The following is a 17,283-nucleotide window of genomic DNA, read 5'->3' as shown; positions in this document are numbered from 1 at the left end:
ATATATTTTGAAATTATTCAAAATTTTTGTTAAAAAAAGTTTTGTTAACATAAGTGGTTCTGTTTTTTTTCCAAATTGACTCTTGACAGTGTTACAAAGTTTAGGGTACCTGTTACCACCATTTAATTATTATACTATACATGTTACCAAAACTAAACAGGGGATGTTAATTTGATGAATCAGCCCACTATTCCCTAAACAACAGATTTTTGGTGAGCACTTCAACCCTCAGACACATTTGAAATAGGAAAACAGTTACCTCTGAGAATGGTTCTATGTACTTACTCTAGGAAGGTGACAGAAAGTTCCTTGTTGGGTTGAACACATTTGAATAGACTTCAAAATTTTTTGATTTTATACGTCTGTCTCCCTGAGCATTTTATGATGACCCAGAAAGTAGGTACAATGTCCTATTCATCTTTGGTTTTGTTTTGTTTTTAATTTTTTTAATGTTTTTATTTAGTTTTGAGAGAGACAGAGAGAGAGAGAGACAGAGAGACAGCGAGAGCAGGGGAGGGGCAGAGAGACAGAGGGAGACACAGAATCCGAAGCAGGCTCCAGGCTCTGAGCTGTCAGCACAGAGCCCCATGCGGGGCTCAAACTCAGGCACTGTGAGATCATGACCTGAGCCAAAGTTGGATGCTTAACTGACTGAGCTGCCCAGGCGCCCCCTGTCCCATTCATCTTTGTATCTCTAGTGCCTCTCTTTGCTCAGGAACCAGCATATGAGACAGATACCCAATGATGTTGGGTTTGATTCCTAATTAAGAAGCAGCAAGGTATAATGTCCCTGCACTCTAGAACCAGACTGCCTGTGTTTGAATCGCAGCTTCACACTTAATTAGCTGAGCGACCTTGGCAAATCTTTTGAACTCTTCAGGGCCTCAGTCTCCTCATCTGTAAATAGGGGATAATAATCGCACTTACATTTTAAGGTTCTGTGAGAATGAAATTTTATGAACATATGCAAAACTCTTAGGGCTTGGAGCATATGAAGCGCTAAGTACTAGCCACAATTATTTATTATTTACTCAGCAAATATTTATTGGCCCCAGTTCTATGGCCTGAATACGTGCCTCCAAAGTTCTTAAATTGAAGCCCGAATCCCTAGTGTGATGCTATTTGGATGTGGCACGTTTGGGAAGTAAATTAGGTTTAGATGAGGTCATGAAGGTGGGATCCTCATGACTGGGTAGGTGCCCTCACTAGAAGAGGAAGAGTGAGATCACTCTCTCTCTCTCTCTCTGTGCACACGCACCTAGGAAAAACCGTGGGAACGCACGGAGAGGAGGCAGCCTTCTGCAAGCCAGGAAGAGGGCCCTCACCAAGAACTCCACCCTACTGGCACCCTTATCTCACGCTCAGAGCCTCCACAGCTGTGAAAAATCAATGTCTGTCAAAGCCACCCAGGCTGTGGTATCCTGTTACGGAAGCCTGAATGGACCAAGGTCCCAGATCCAGCTCTGACAGATCTCTCAGCTCAACGGCTGATACTTCCTCAATCAACCTTGAGTTCCTCGACCCACGTTCAGTGCTCTGGAGTGGACCTCTTCAACTTCCCAAGCGTCCACTCGGCTCTCCTCTCGGCCCTGCCCTTTGCCAGCTGATGTGCTGGTAGTCTTTGCTCTGCCCATCTATTCCCCTCTGGAGGACTCCTGGCTCTCCTGGTGTGGCCTCTGCCTGACCAGTCCTTCTAGCCTCCAACACCACCCAGGCTCCAGAAGGTGAGTGCACACTGCTCGGGGCATCAACATTCGGACCTCGCCTCTCTCCCTCTGTTCTAGCTGCCCTTGTACCTGCCTCTGGACCAGACTGTTCCCCTGTGTCACTTCTCAGTCTCTAATTACATTATTTGATTGCTGTTTATCATCTGCCTCCCCCTCTAGACTGTAAGCTCTACTCTGAGGGCAGAGGCCTATTTTGCTGACACTACGTCTATTCCCTACTGAGTTTTCTAGTCCAACCCAACACTCTTTCACTCATTCACCCCCTGAACAACCACTGAGCCATCCCCCATGGAACACTGATCCACACTGGACCCAATACAATACCCAAGCACCCCTGCCTTCAAGAATCAGCCAGTCTAATGGAGTGACAAATAACTGTATGCTGTAACAGGGATGTGAGTGACCGTGGGACCACGGAGAGACGGGACGGTTTTGTCTGAGCGTCTTGGCTTGGGAAAACCTTCACAGAGAAGGTGATTACTTGGGTTAGGTCTTAATAATACGCACAGATACTCTTTAGGCTGACAAAAGGATCTGAGGCATCTTGGGCAGAGGGGAAAGTATCCCCAAGAACCAGAAAAGCAAAGCAGCAAAGAATGTTCTCAGACCAGTAAGCAGAGCAAGCACCTCTGCACCCAGGGCTGGAGGGAGGCCGGCATCCAACTCCACACAGAGTAAGGGTAAGGGCAGATGCCCATCCCTCCAGCTGACGCAGTCTTCCCCTTGCCTAGATGTCACCAAAGCATTACATAGCCAACATATCCACGTGCCGGCCACTGGGATAAGTGTTCTACATGCATCACCTTGTTGGATTTTCACATGCACCTTCAGAAGTGATCGTAAAATCTCCGTTTTCAGAGGAAGACACTCAGGCACCCAGTGAGGAAGCAATCTGCCCACGGGCACACAGGTAATAAGCAGTGGAGGTGTGGTTCCTATCCAGGTTGGTGTGATTATAAAACTCATGCCTTCTTACACCCACTAAGCCCGGGTAGGCGCCCCGGGGCCCTTGGTGTGTCACCAGCATAATGAAATGTAATTGCCACTTATTTGTCTCCCTCTAGAAGGTGGGTCTCATGAGGGCAGTGACTCTGCTGTGCTCCCCATGGTATCCCCAGCACCTGGGGCATTGCCTGGTAGGGTACAGGCATCAAGAGCATGTGTTAAGTATGAATGAGGGGCGCCTGAGTGGCTCAATCGGTTGAGCGTCCGACTTCGGCTCAGGTCATGCATGGTCTCGAGGTTTGTGAGTTCGAGCCCCGCCTTGGCTCTCTGCTGTCAGCACAGAGCCCACTTCTGATCTTGTCTCCCTCTCTCTCTGCCCCTCCCCTGTTCACTTGCGCTCTCTCAAAAATAAATAAACATTAAAAAAAGAACAAATGAGCAGGGTGGGGGAGCACGCCTGGCTGGCTCAGTAGGTACAGCATGCAACTCTTGATCTTGGGGTTGTGAGTTCAAGTCCCATGCTGGGAGTTGAGATCTTTTTTTAAATTTTTATTATTTTTTTAATGTTTTTCTTTAATGTTTATTTTTGAGAAAGAGAGACAGAGTGCGAGCAGGGGAGGGACAGAGAGAGGGAGACACAGAATCTGAAGGAGGCTCCGGGCTCTGAGCTGTCAGCACAGAGCGTGACATGGGGCCGAGCCCACAAACCATGAGATCAGGACCTGAGCCAAGGTCGGATGCTTAACCGACTGAGCCACCCCGGGAGTAGAGATTACTTAAAAAAAAAAAAAAAATAGTTATAGGGCACCTGGCTGGCTCAATCAGAAAAGCATGTGACTCTTGATCTCAAGGTCATGAGTTCGAGCCTCATGCTGGATCCAGAGATTACTTAAATAAATAAAACCTAAAAAAAAAAAAGTTATAATAAAAAGAATGAATGAGCGCATGAATGAACAGGGCTTTGAATTCTTTTGCGATGTGTCCTACCAGCCTTCCTTGTCCCTGTGGTGAAGGAATCCCGGTTATTATCATCCCGAAACCCAGATCTGAGTGCAAACCCCAACTTCACTTCTGCCCTCTCCCACTTTGGTCAGACAGAGGAAGGCTCCCGCAGCCCAGAACTCCGAAGCTGCACGGACTGGTGGACGGACCCTTTCCCCAGCCGCAGGGGCTTCTGTCACCATCCTCACCTTCCATCGTCCTCCCCATCGGTGCACAAAATAGTCAACATCCTTTGAAAGGACTGCTTACGAGGTTGGCCCTTGGCCGGAGTCGGGAAACTTGGATTTGGGGAAGTCTCCCACCATTCCCAGGGCTGATAAGAGTGGCTCACTCTCCCTGAACTGTTCGCATAAACAGCGTAAAGTTATCCTAAGACGAGCTTTCCATCTGGGAGTCTGAACTTCTGGTGAGCGCCGTGCAGAGGATGCCGACGTAGCAAGTCCTAGACTCTGCTCTGTGCACCTTTTCCCCCTGCCGATTGTGCTTTGCGTCCATTACTGTAACAATCATAGCGATGACAACTGTGTGCTAAGTCCTGTGAGTCCTCTTACAAATCACTGAAGCTGGGGTGCACTATCTCGGCACAGGAGCAGAGTTGTGAAATACCTCCTGTCCAGTCCTGCCGGTGGGTGACAGGACTCACACACCCAGAGCCCACAGGGGCCAGGCAGGAATGTAAAAGTGTGCAACTGGCTGAGGGGGACCGGGGGCGGATAGACGAGCCTGCAGTAGACAGGCGCTCGCTCAGCTCCTGGCCGACCAGGCAGAGCTGAGCAGCAAGCTCACAGCTACAGATGATAAACCCTCTCCCCTGCTCACAACAGATGCCCCCAAATGGCAACATGGGCAAGCTTTGGCCTCCTTCCCAAACCCAAGAGAAATGCTCTACATCCTAAGATACAATGAAGATTCCTCGACACTAAAATGTAAAATAAAATAGGGGATGTTTGTCTCAGCCGCATGAAACCAGCAGGAAGGGTCGTCCCAGAAGTTTCAGAAGACCCGACCGCGGTAGACTGCCACGGCCCTTCTTGGATTTCTCTTCTGCAGCAAACCTGACCTTCACAACACGGACTGTCAGCACCCACTCTCTGAATCGGCTTATACCCAGTCATGCTAAGGAGACTAGACATGTGGCAGCACAGATCCTAAAGCTATTAAGCTGACCAGCAAATACACGAAAGAAAGAAAAGTAAACTTCAAGGTCACTACCTGCACAAAGGACTCTTGCTTTTTTTTGAGAGAGAAAGAAAGAGACAGAGCACAAGTGGGGGAGAGGCACAGAGAGAGGGAGACACAGAATCCCAAGCAGGCTCCAGGCTCTGAGCTGTCAGCACAGAGCCCAACGCCAGTCCAGAACTCTCGGACTGCGAGATCATGACCTGAGCCGAAGTGGGATGCTCAACCGACAGAGCCACCCAGGCGCCCCAGGACTCTTGTTTCTTATTGACAACGCTCACCTAGGTTCTAGGCTGATGACGATTAGCAGTGACAGGCAAGAAGAGGGAGAGTAGTCAGTTGTGACTCCAGGATGTGGCCTGCAGGACTAAAGGGGCTCCTGATCTTACGAGGAAAGTTTACGCTTGACCCTGCGGTCCCAAGCAGCATACCCCACTACCCGGTAATGCTGGACTTTCTGAAAGGGATGGAAAGGTCAGCACCCTCCCCCCCCCAGCCCCCGCCCCCGGCCCATACAGCTACAGCACCCACTAGGCAGGGACAGCCCAACCCTCCCCCTTCTGCAACCCACACCCCAGACATGCCCTTACTCCCCTGTTTACATGGAGTTTGTGGGCGTCAACTGGCCTTGGTCCCCTCTGAGCCTTCTGCCCCTTCCTTCCTGATCCCAGAGGCTTCTCTTTCTCCACCCACCTCTCCTCTCCATGTTCCTACGATTCAGTTCCCAGCACTTGTGTCTGCCTCCCTGGGATGGTACCCACTCCCCTGGCTCCACCAAGCTCCTGTATGCACAGGGTGCCAGCTGACCTCCAGCTTTGTCCCTTCCCTCACTCCAGCTCCAGGCTGACACTTCCAAATGCCTCCAAACCACTGGTTCTCAAAACACAATCCCCAGACCAGCAGCAGCATTGCCTGATGACTTGTTAGAGATGCAGATGCTCAAGCCCCACCCCAGGCTTACAGAAGCCAAAAACTCAAGGAGTGGGGCTGGAGATAATGTGTTTGAACAGGCCCTTCCAGGCATTCAGGGGCAGGCTAATGTTTGAGATCCCCTGCACTACTCACTCCCGCAGCTATCTCAGACAAGTCTCAAATGCAGCCGAATTCCCTGCTTCTCTTCATGCTACCCACATTGACCAGTAACACAAGTAAAACAGCACAACCCAAGTTCCAAATGGTGGGCCTCCAAAATGCAACAGGTACTTTGAAAATTCATGATTAATTTATAGCTAGAGATCATGAAGGGAATTCGCCACATGGCTACGGAGAAAAGCATTGCCATGCAGCGCGGGAAGGAAGGAACAAAACGAACGAACTCCTGCAAAAACGTCTATGAGCGTGCCCTCCGTGGGGGGGGTACATGAAAATGAAGAGCACCCCAATAAAATATACACAATGTCTTGTATATATACAAATGTGTTAATATGATTGTTAAAGCCTATGACTGTATATTTTCATAAGTAGACTGGGCAAATACTAACCCACACAGTATCAAATGATATTTTAAATATTCATCATTTAGTTAAAACATTCACCATTGGCACCAACGCATTTTCTTGGTGTGTTTGGCATGCACACATGTGGTGCGTTATTAACATTTGAGAGGTGCATGATTTTTTAGTGAGCATTAAGTCAGCATGTAGAATAATAAGTCCCTGCCTACTAAACTCCCCTTCATCTCCAAGAAACTATGTATTCATTAATTCTTCCCTCAAATCCTTTGGAACATCAGGTACTACATGCACGAGGCCCTACAGCAAATAAATAGACGACCCAACACTGAAATTAATTTCAGAAATGCAAAGGGCTCAATTTACATTTTCAGCGTTATAAACCACGGAACCTAGGGAATCTATTCAAAACTGATTTTCCTTTCTCCGTCTAGTTTTCCTTTAAAAAAGAATAAAAGAAAAAAAAAAAAGTCAAGAACAAATGGCCTGAGAAATAAGCACGTAAAAAGATATTCGACATCATTAGCCATCAGAAGTGAATCAAAACCACTCCACACCAACGAGGATGGCTAAAAAAAAAAAAAAAAAAAAGACAATAAATGCTGACGAGGGTGTTGGAAAATTGGAACCCCCCTACATTGCTGGTGGGACTGTAACGTGGGGCAGCCACTTTGGAAAGGAGTCTGGCAGGTCCTGAAAATGTTAAATATAGAGTTATTATATGGTTTTCACTTGTAGGCATGTACCCAAAAGAAACGAAAACAGATGCCCCCATAAAAACATATGTACATGAATGTTCACAGCAGCATTAGCCCTAATAACCAAAAAATAGAAACAACTCAAATGTCCATCAACAGATGAATGGATAAACCAAATGTGGCAGACACACACAACAGAACACTCACTGGCAATAAAAAGAATAAAGCACTGATATACGCCACATTGTACATAAACCATGAAAGCATTAGGCTAAGTGAAAGAAGGCAACGTGCAGGGCCACATAATGTGTAATTTCATTTCTACGAAATGTCCTGAATAGTCAAATCTGTAGACAGAAAGTAGAGTGGTCGTTGCCTAGGGAGGGGGAGGTAAGGGATTGTGAGGTGCCAGCTAAAGGGTGGAAAGTGTTCATGGCGGGGTGGCATTCTTTTTAGAGCAATAAAAATGCCCTGAATTTGATCATGGTGATGGCTGCACAACTCTGCGTATACACTCAAAAGCAATGCGTTGATCTAAATAGGTGAATTGCGGGGCACCTGGGCGGCTCAGGTGGTTGAGCATCGACTTCAGCTCAGGTCATGATCTCGGCTTAGTGAGTTTGAGCCCCACATCAAGCTTGCGGCTGTCAGCCTGTCAGCACAGAACCCACTGCTTTGGATCATCTGTCCCCCGTGCTCTGACCCTCCCCGGCTTGCGCTCTCTCAAACATAAATCAACGTTTAAAAATAAATAAATAAATAAATGAATGAATAAATAAATAAATAAATAAATAGGTGAATTCTATGGCATGTGAATTATATCTCAATACAATTATTTTTTTTAATGGCCTAAAACGAGAAGAGAATTACAAACAGATTCAGTGAACTAAAAAGTATTAGGTACCTCAAATATGTAGCTTCTTCTGTCTTCTTTGCATTATAAATTTCTCCCAAATGAAAATGAAATAGGTTCTACTATCATTTTACAGTTTACCAGCACTTTGGATTCCTTGTTATAATCTTACGGGGAGATAAGTATGCCCCTAATTTTATATTTCAGGACGTGGACACTCTGAGTATATGAAGTTCACTCCACCCAGTCGGCTGTTCAGGGTACGTGTTAGTCCCACACCAAAATCCTGTGCCCTTTCTTCTATGCTCTGTCTGTAGTGTCTCGGGGTTCCACATAGACACTGGCTGGCCAGTATGCAGAGACAGCACGCTGGCCAATCTCAATAAGGAGAATGCCCATGTCTTGATTTTTCTGGAAGCTAGACCAGCTACAATAATGCTACATTCAAGCCAAGTATAATCTAACTCATCACTCATCAGGGGTCTTGCGGTACCATGAAAAGAACCCTTTGCTCTTAAATCCTTTGCTGTCTTGGAATTTACTTCACTGGCTCATCTTCGTACTTGCCTGAGGACCTAATACCTCATGTTCCAAGAGATATTAATGAATACACAGTTTCTTGGAGATGTAGGGGAATTTATAGGTAGAGACGATGCTACATAGAAGACCAGTGGAAAGAACCATGGTCTAGAGTAGAAGATCACAACTGGCTTCGGTTTTCTCATTTGCAAAATGAGGGGAAAGAAGAAATACCTCTTTCAAGGTCATGGTGAAGATTTAATGAGAATGTATCTGAAAATACCTGATTCACAATAGGCATGGACTCTAAATCAAACAGGTCAGCACCTTGATCTCTCCTCTGGAGACCGGTGGGTTCTTCCAAATACCCAGGCTACTCAGATCTGGAGAATGATGACAAACGTCATCCATTTTTACTAAACTCCCCAAATGATTCCCCTGGCATCACTGAAAAAAACCATTCATTGGACGTGTTCTATGGAATTTTTTTCCTCGTGTGTAGACTACAAAACAGCATTTGTTCACCAAAGAAAATTCTGAACTACATTGCTCTTTCAGAAGAGAACACAGTGAGGAAGGGAAACCTTTTCTCTTTTGCTTTACAAAATTCACAAAAATCTGCATTTCTGTGAATACAGGAATCTCCTCAAAAGGGAGAATTTTTTGTCTAATCTTAACCCATTTGAATTATCTTTCATTCATCATTTCAAAGGAATTTTTCAGCCAAAGGAAGCTGTAAGTTCCTTCCTACAAGTCAATAGCCTCATTCTGATAAAAGTCATAACACAGGAAAAGTCAAGTGTCTTAAAAAAAGGAAAAAAGGAATCTAGGAAGAATTTGAAGGATTTCCCACTACTCAGCTATTTAGGAAATCTTCCCAATATCCTTGATCACTTATGGATTAGACACCACATTTTTTTAAGATATTATTTTTAAGTAATCTTTGCACCCAACGGGGGGGGGGGGCGAGGAACCAAACTTACAAACCCGAGATCAAGAGTTGCATGCTCTACCAACTGAGCCAGCCAGGCACCCCCAAAACCGCATTCTTGATCCATAACAATGACTTTCTTAGCTCATGAATGAAACCACTTTATTAGTTTGCCAATTCATATTTGTGTTCTCACTGAAAAGCGTGTCCTCACATCACAAGCTGGACAATCTTAAGTAGATGCAGGCAAATGACTTCCATTATTACAAGCTTTTCTCAATTATACAAACATTTTTACAACTAGAAATAATGTTGTGGGACCAGATGACTCATTTAACATGAAAGCAGAGACAAAATACATAGTTTGGGGTATTTGGGAAAATTATTTCAAATCTTCTTTCTGAAGTCTTGCTGTGACCTCTCCCCCTATTTCCCAAGCAACAACTTTTTCCTTAAGGTTTATTCCAACTACATTCACAAATGAGTTTGAGTCGCTGTTAAAAAGAAATAATAAACCCAATATAAACAGGATACCTAAAATAGTCAGTTAACGGAAGCATAGAGATAAATGTCACCAGGCATCTAGTTTTTAATGTGCACTAGCTAACCACAGCAGCTTGAGCCCTGAGTAACTCCATTCCTTTGCAGCCAAAACAAAAAGGAAACCCTCATGGGTTTCTGGTTGTCTCTGTTAAAAGAAATCATATGCACTCTAAAAACCTGGAGCTAGGGGTGGGGGGCTCAGTCAGTTAAGCATTCAACTTCAGCTCAGGTCATGATCTCACGGTTTGTGGGTTCGAGCCCTGCATCAGGCTCTGTGCCGACAGCTTGGAACCTGGAGCCTGCTTCCAATTCTGTGTCTCCCTCTCTCTCTCTCTCTGCCTCTCCCCCTCTCATGCACTCTCTTTCTCTCTCTCAAAAATAAATATTAACTTTTTTTAAAGCTATTCAGGGGTGCCTGGGTGGCTCAGTCAGTTAAGGGCCAGACTTTGGCTCAGGTCATGATCTTACTGTTCCTGGATTCGAGCCCCGCGTTGGGCTCTGTGCTGACAGCTCGGAACCTGAAGCCTGCTTCCGATTCTGTGTCTCCCAAACTCTGCCTCTCCCCTGCTCATGCCCTCTCTCTCTCTCTCTCTCTCTCTCTCTCTCCTAAAGATAAATATTTTTAAAAAATTAATAATAGTAATAATAACCTGGAGCTATACTGCCATGTCCACCAGGACAGTGACTCAGGAATCTCTAAATGTTTATACATACTTTGTGAACATGATTTTACTTTACATTCCTATTCAACCTTTTCTCTACCCTACAAAATATACCATTTAAAGGATCCAGAAGTTCAGGGGCTGGGGAGAGGAGAGAAGGGAGTATTGTCTAATGGGTAGGGTTTCTGTTTGGGACCATGAAAAGGTTCTGGAAACGGAGAATAATGATGGCTCTACAACAATGTGAGCATACTTAATGCCGCTGAATTGTACGTGTGAAAACAGTTAAAATGGTGAATTTCGTGTTATGCATATTTTACCATAGTAGCAACAATCAAAGAATGAAAGTATCCAGAAATAAAAAATTCACAGCCTAGTATGCTAACCACACATCCAAATGTCCCTGAGGAGCCTGACTCTATGGATGGAGGAGGGGCTGTGCCCCATGCAACTTAATTGTCTTAGTTTGGCAGAATGAAGGTTCCAACGTAGGACTTGATGAAAATGTATGGAAGTGTACTGTAATTCACGTCTTCACATTGAACAGGCCATGCTTCTCAAACATTATTATGGAAACGATCCCCTGGGCATCTTGAATCAGCAGGTCTGGGTCCACTTTTAACAGGCCTCCAGGTGATACAGCTACTGCCCTGAACCTCACTTCAACCAGCAAGGCCCAAGAGCGCTTCCGAGTAAAAAGACCATCGCCCTGTCAGTCTGATGGTCATCTAGAACCACGGTCTCCTCACCAGGACATGAGGACGGTTGGTCGCACCTTTCAAGTGAACCGGTTAAGGACGTGGATTACCTACCACCCACCATTTGTAAAACTGCGTTGAGAATCTTGGCCAGAAAGCCCGACAGAGGGGGGCTTCCCAGGTGTATCCACCCATCTCGCAGACTAGGAGTCTGCCACCCACGATAAGGGCAGTCGACAGAGGCAATTTCACAGAAAGCCTCCGGGCAGCCTTCAAAACTTAAAAATACCCTTCCCAAGCTCGAAGAATGCCTGGAATTCGGTGGCCTTTATCCAACATAAAGATCTCCAACTCCGCTTTGACGGAGTTCCCTATAGAAGAGCCCTGCAGCCTGGAAAACACAACGCCCAGCAGGTTAACGTGAAGGGCGGGGGAACCCTCGAGGGCTCTGCGGCGCTAGGGGCACAGGTCGCGGCTCTGCGGGTAGCTCTGGCGCGCGGGCACCTCCGGGACTGTGCACTCCAGCTCTCGGTTGCGCGGGGTCTGCAAGCCCCGCAGCTGAGGCTCGACCGAGACTCCACTGGCAGTCCCCACCTGCTTGCAACTGACTAGCGCCTCCCTCGGCCTCCAGGCACCAGCTCCTGCCCCCCTACGCGTACCGCAAACGCTGGCCCTTTTAACCTGGTTAAAGAGAGGCTCAACAGAAAGTGAAACAGTCCCCATTCCTTGGTGAAGGCGCCAGGCCAGGTAGGAAAAAGACGGTGACTCCCAAGCACCTGTAGCCGCCTCGGGTGCGTACTCGAGCCCACTTGCCGACAGTCCCGCAAGAGAAACCCCACGATGCGCTATCGTCCCCGGCAGGACGGGGAGGCAAAAGTCCGCTAAGCACGCCCAGAGAGGAAACAATCAGGGCCCAGTAAACTACACACCGAATCCACAGGGAGACCGGGGGGTGGGGGTGGGAATCAACTCGCTTGTGCTCTCGCTGCCCCTCACCTCCGCCCGCACGCCGATCCAGGGCGCCAGCGCCCCGCCACACCCCGCAAACCCCTAGTTCGCCAGGCTGGGACTGGAGGGAGGCATCCCGGCGACGCCCGAGCCCAGGCGGCCGCGCGGCGGGCGCTCGGGGGCAGGGGAGGGAGGAGGAGGGTACTCGCCTGCGGGCTGGGGGTGGCCGCAGTCGGCGGGGTCCAGCGCGGGGCGAGGGCGGCTCCCGGGGCCGCGGGGGCGCGCTCCGACGCGGTGCGGGCGGCCGGGCGGGTGTCCGGTGCGCTGCCGGCGCTCGTAGCTGGCGGCGCCTGGCCGGAGTCGGAGTGCGGGACGCTGCCCGGGGAATGGGCGGGCACGAGTGGCCTCGGTCGCTGCTCCTGTGTACTATTGTGGACTCAAACTATTTCCTGTTTGGAGGTTTGGGAGAAAGAAAAAAAAAAAAAATCCAGGGTGGGGGCAGGGGGAGTGGGCAGCAGAGAGCCGCGGCGCGGAGGGGAGGAGAGTGGGCAGAGGCTGTCACCTCCTTCCTCGAGACCCCACGGGTGCCAGCTGCGCGAGCCAGGGGCAGGAAACGCAGCTTACTGCAGCTTTACTTTGGGGTGTAAGCAACGATTGCGGGGGGGCTCGCACGCGCCACCCAGCGGTGGGGCAGGGGCGGCGGCCGCAGGAGCTACTAGTCCCTCCAGCCTGGGAATCCACTCCCCTGCCTCTTCCCTTCTACGCAAAACTACCACTGAGCTTTCTTCCGGCCCTAGAGCAAAAGGGATTCGCTGTGCTGCTTTCTTGATTCGTTCTCTGGTCGGCTCTCTGATCCTCCCCGGGGGTGTGAGCTTGGAAGGGGTTAGCCACAGTACCCTTCAAAAGAGCACGGGAGGGATGGTTGTGCGCCATTATTGTAGGTGTTTGGTGGCGCGGGGGTCTTAGTTTCTGTTTGGGGGTGGAGTGGGGTGAGAGGCAGGTTGGTGATTTGGGTGGAAAGTTAACCTTTATGATCAGCTTCCGTTCCCCTCCCCCATGAACCTCGCCCTTAGCCGGGATCACAGGGTCTGAGGCCCCAATCCGGAAATACCGGTTCCTCTCGCTGGGACAATAGGTGTGGGGAGCATTAACCCGAGAGCCTGCTTAGTCACCACGGGAATGAATCCCGGCTCGGCCTGGAAGGCGAAAGCTTCGTAGTGCCTGAAAGTGGCAAGCAGGTGCTTCTTTCATTTAGTCACGTTAAAAACCCTGGGAAGGTAATGGGGAGTTATTGTTTAATGGGTGCAGATTTGATATGATGAAAAAGTTCTGAAGAGGGATAGTGGCATTGGTTGCACACGAGTATGAATTGTACTCAATGCCACTGAATTGTATGTTTAAAAATGGTTAAAATGGTCAATTTTATATTATGTGTTTTTTACCACACACACACACACACACACACACACACACACAGAAAAACCTCGTGGGCTCCTTCTCACCCAAACCTCTACCAGGAGTAGTGGAATGAATGACAGTGCATCTTATCAAGTTCATTTAGTTTAGATTTCTGGGGGTATCTACTGATGTGGGAAACAAAGGCAAAAGAAAAAAAAATTAAATTTCCTTACAACTTACAACCCATTGACAAGTCCTTGAGACAAGAATGACTTTCCTCTAGGAGCTCAGCTGCCTCCATGTTGACACTTTGCTAAAGGCAAAAGGCAATCTTAGGGTAACATTATTCAGACACCCCCTCCGCCCCAGGGTCCTGTGAGTCTACTTTAAATGTATAGAAATTCCTTTGGAGACTTCCTTTATCTCTACCCCTCAAATATATGTTCGCAATCATCCTTCAAGCATATGCCCCACAGATATACATCTGAAGGGTCTCACGAGTAAGGTTTTATTCAGACAATAATAAATGACCTTTTCCTAACAATAGCTAGCCCCCTCATTGTCCTGGAAACCTTCCAAAATTCCTTAGGGACATACGCTTTCCCTAACCTCCTCCAACTCAAAGTATATAATCAGTCACCCGGCACAACCCCAGTACAGCTTTTTCTGCCCACAAGTCCTGTCCCTGTACATTAATATAACCACCTTTTTGGGACACCTGGGTGACTCAGTAGGTTAAGCATCCAACTTGATCTTGATCTTGGCTCAAGTCATGATCTCATAGTTCGTGAGTTTGAGCCTCGCGTTGGAATCGGTGCTAACAGTGAGGAGCCTGCTTGGAATTCTCTCTCCCTCTCTCTCTGCCCCCTGCTTGAGTACTCTTTCTCTCAAAATAAATAAATAAACTTTAAAAGAATAAAAAATAAATAAAACCACCTTTTTGCACCAAAGACTCCTAATTCTTACTTGGCCTTCAGTTCCAAACTGCATTTCCACATCCTCTATCAACAAGTTCTTTCTTTTCTTTTTTTTAAAGTTTTTTTTTATGTTTATTTATTTATTTTGAGAGAGAGAGATGGAGAATGAGCAGGGAAGAGGCACAGAGACAGAGAGAGAGAGAATCCCAAGCAGGCTCTGCACTGTCAGTGAAGAGCCCGACCCGGGGCTCTATCCCACGAACTGTGAGATCATGACCTGAGCGGAAATAAGCGTGGAATATCTTGTCAATGAAGAAAGCAAGGAAGCTATCGAAAACCAAGGTTCACATCGAATGGGATCCAGAGCCAACTTGTGGAAGCACCCACCGGCCAAAGTGTGATAAATTTTAAGCATCAGTAAGAAACATACCTGCAATGAATTGAGACCTATCAAATACTTATATATCTATAAGTCATAATGATACTAAAAAACAAAAACAAAAACAAAAAACTCTAACTGGTTACCTTTGCAGATGCAATAGAACTAATTCATTATTTTGAAAGCTGGTAAATTGTAAAAGAATGAACACATTTCACCTGCCTTTTTGTCTCACGTGTCTCTTACTCTAGTCACTGCAACAGCAACAAGGTCCAGGTGGTCTCTATCCGGCTTCATGCAGGAACAACCTGAAAATAACCTCATCTCCTCCCTCCTACCCCAGTGCTTCTTTGTCAACGCCAGGGTGGGGATTCATGGAAACTATCCAGGTGCCCATGTTTCATTGTCTAACCTTTGATCAGCGATCAGCGAGGGCTAGAAGCTGATGTATGAATATTCCTTTCTTTCTCCCCCCAAGAGAAATTATCCTGAGACTCAGTAGGCATTGCTTCTCAGAAATTAAGTCACACAGATCAACCAATCAGGTGCCTGAAGCAGCAGCCTGCTGGGTGAATCTCCCTTTAGTTGGCTTTCTCTGCTTTCCCCACCCCTTACTTCTTTCTGTAGGATCACATTCCCCAATAAAGCCCATGTCTCAAGGCTCTTCCTTCTTGGAAATTCAGGCTAAAACAGGTACAGACTGTATCTCAGGATAACTAAATAGTTGATGAAGAGATTATTCTAGCCAACAAGTAAGGATTGAAAATTGCAACAAACACCAGCATTTTCCAAAACCCGAATAAAATAGTGGATCAGGGCAATAGTCATCGATGGCCACTAACATCACAGAGAAGGTCACCAGACATTGTGTGCCATCTGATGGAAATATACAACACCACAAATGACACATTCTTGCCAAACAAGAGCAAACCTGAGTCTGTCCAAGTTTCTAGATCCAACTACCGGTTAAAAAGTATTTTTTTTTTTTTAGGAGCACCTGGGTGGCTCAGTCATTTGGGCATCTGGCTTTGGCTCAGGTCATGATTTCACGGTTTGCGGGTTTGAGCCCCGCGACAGGCTCTGTGCTGACAAAAAAAAATTTTTTTTTAATGTTTATTTATTCTTGAGAGAGACAGAGTGTGAGCAGGAGAGGGGCAGAGAGAGAGGGAAACATAGAATCCGAAGCAAACTGTCAGCCCGACACAGGGCTCAAACTCAGAGACCGCAAGATGGTGACCTGAGCCGAAGCTGGACTGACTGAGCCTCCAACTACCAGTTTAAAAGAATTTCTAGAAGAGAGGAATACGTTAAACAACACTACTACAGGGTGCAATCAACAAAATCCAGAATGTGAGAAACTCAAAAAGTCGAAGGATCCAATTTCCTCAACAACTGGCCAGGGGGGAGAAACCTATAGATTCAAAGACTTAAGTGGCATCAGTGAAATACGGTGTGTGTTTCTTGTTTGGGCCCTGATTCAAAATCACCAACCATTAAAAATTGATGAGGTATTTTTGGGGTAAACTTGATATTCCCTAACTTAGTAAAAACACGTTTTAATTACACGCCACTGATTTAATCTAGTATATGGGGTTGATGTTGGTACTACATGTGTTTGGGTGACCTATCATACACATACACATACACACACATACACACTAAAATACCTGTTTAATTTCCTTCCGTGTCTGAGCTGAAATGAACACTTGAAAGACTTGGATTTTGGATTTTCTTTGAATGTGTGCAGGTAGGGAAGAAAGGGACTCTGGCTGGCATAGCTGGTAACTGACATTATCTTGCCTTTTCCCACCCACTCTTTTCATTCTGGGTGCATGCTGTATGTATTCCTTTGTCTGCGCTTTCCTGTAATCGGCAAAACAGCCTTTTCAGTAACTAATACACATTTCCACTCGAAAGACTACACATTGCAAAATCTGCTCAGAGAAATAAAGAGTCACCTCCCTGGGCCCCAGGGGCAGTACCGTAGAAAATGGGGCAAGAACTCTGGGTTCTGACTTGGAGCTCCGCAGCGGTTCCCTCCCTGCACTGGCCCCAAGGCAGTCCCACAGAAACCATCTTGCCTTTCTGGGAGACAAAGCCCTATTCTCTTGCCTCTCATGACTGGGAGCTCTTGTGTTCTGCGTCCAGAGGCTCTGAAATCAATACTGTGCTTCACCTGTGGGCTGGACGGGCAGGATGGGGAAGAGGTCAAATCACAGTCTAAAATGGGGCACTTGCCTTGGTAAGACAAGTGTTTCTATTCCTGGCAATAGGTGTGCCATGGAGCCCCAGGAAGAGTTTTGTTTCTAATCTTGACTTTGCTGCCTGTGTATGTTTGGCATTTTCATCCAGTTTTACTGCAAAACAATTGACTTACATCACTGTACAAATTTAAAGTGCACAGCTTGGTAGTTTGATTTACATCTATTGTGA

At 47.0% G+C, this 17,283-nt stretch overlaps 1 protein-coding gene across 1 annotated transcript in view; it reads right to left on the bottom strand.

Annotated features, from left to right (window-relative positions):
* The window catches only part of TJP2 (tight junction protein 2), a 129,970-nt gene extending 117,390 nt beyond the window's left edge, over window positions 1–12,580 (bottom strand). Inside the window, exon 1 of the mRNA XM_023243331.2 lies at window positions 12,366–12,580. The gene's annotated coding sequence lies outside the window, so the exon portion shown is untranslated. The remainder of the gene's footprint in view (window positions 1–12,365) is intronic.
* Between the last annotated feature and the right edge of the window lie 4,703 nt (window positions 12,581–17,283).

The sequence above is a fragment of the Felis catus genome, chromosome D4 (genome assembly GCF_018350175.1).
Source record: "Felis catus isolate Fca126 chromosome D4, F.catus_Fca126_mat1.0, whole genome shotgun sequence".
Taxonomy (NCBI): Eukaryota; Metazoa; Chordata; class Mammalia; order Carnivora; family Felidae; genus Felis; species Felis catus.
The sequence above is the reverse complement of the archived record's forward strand: the minus strand, read 5'-3'. Positions and strand labels throughout refer to the sequence as shown.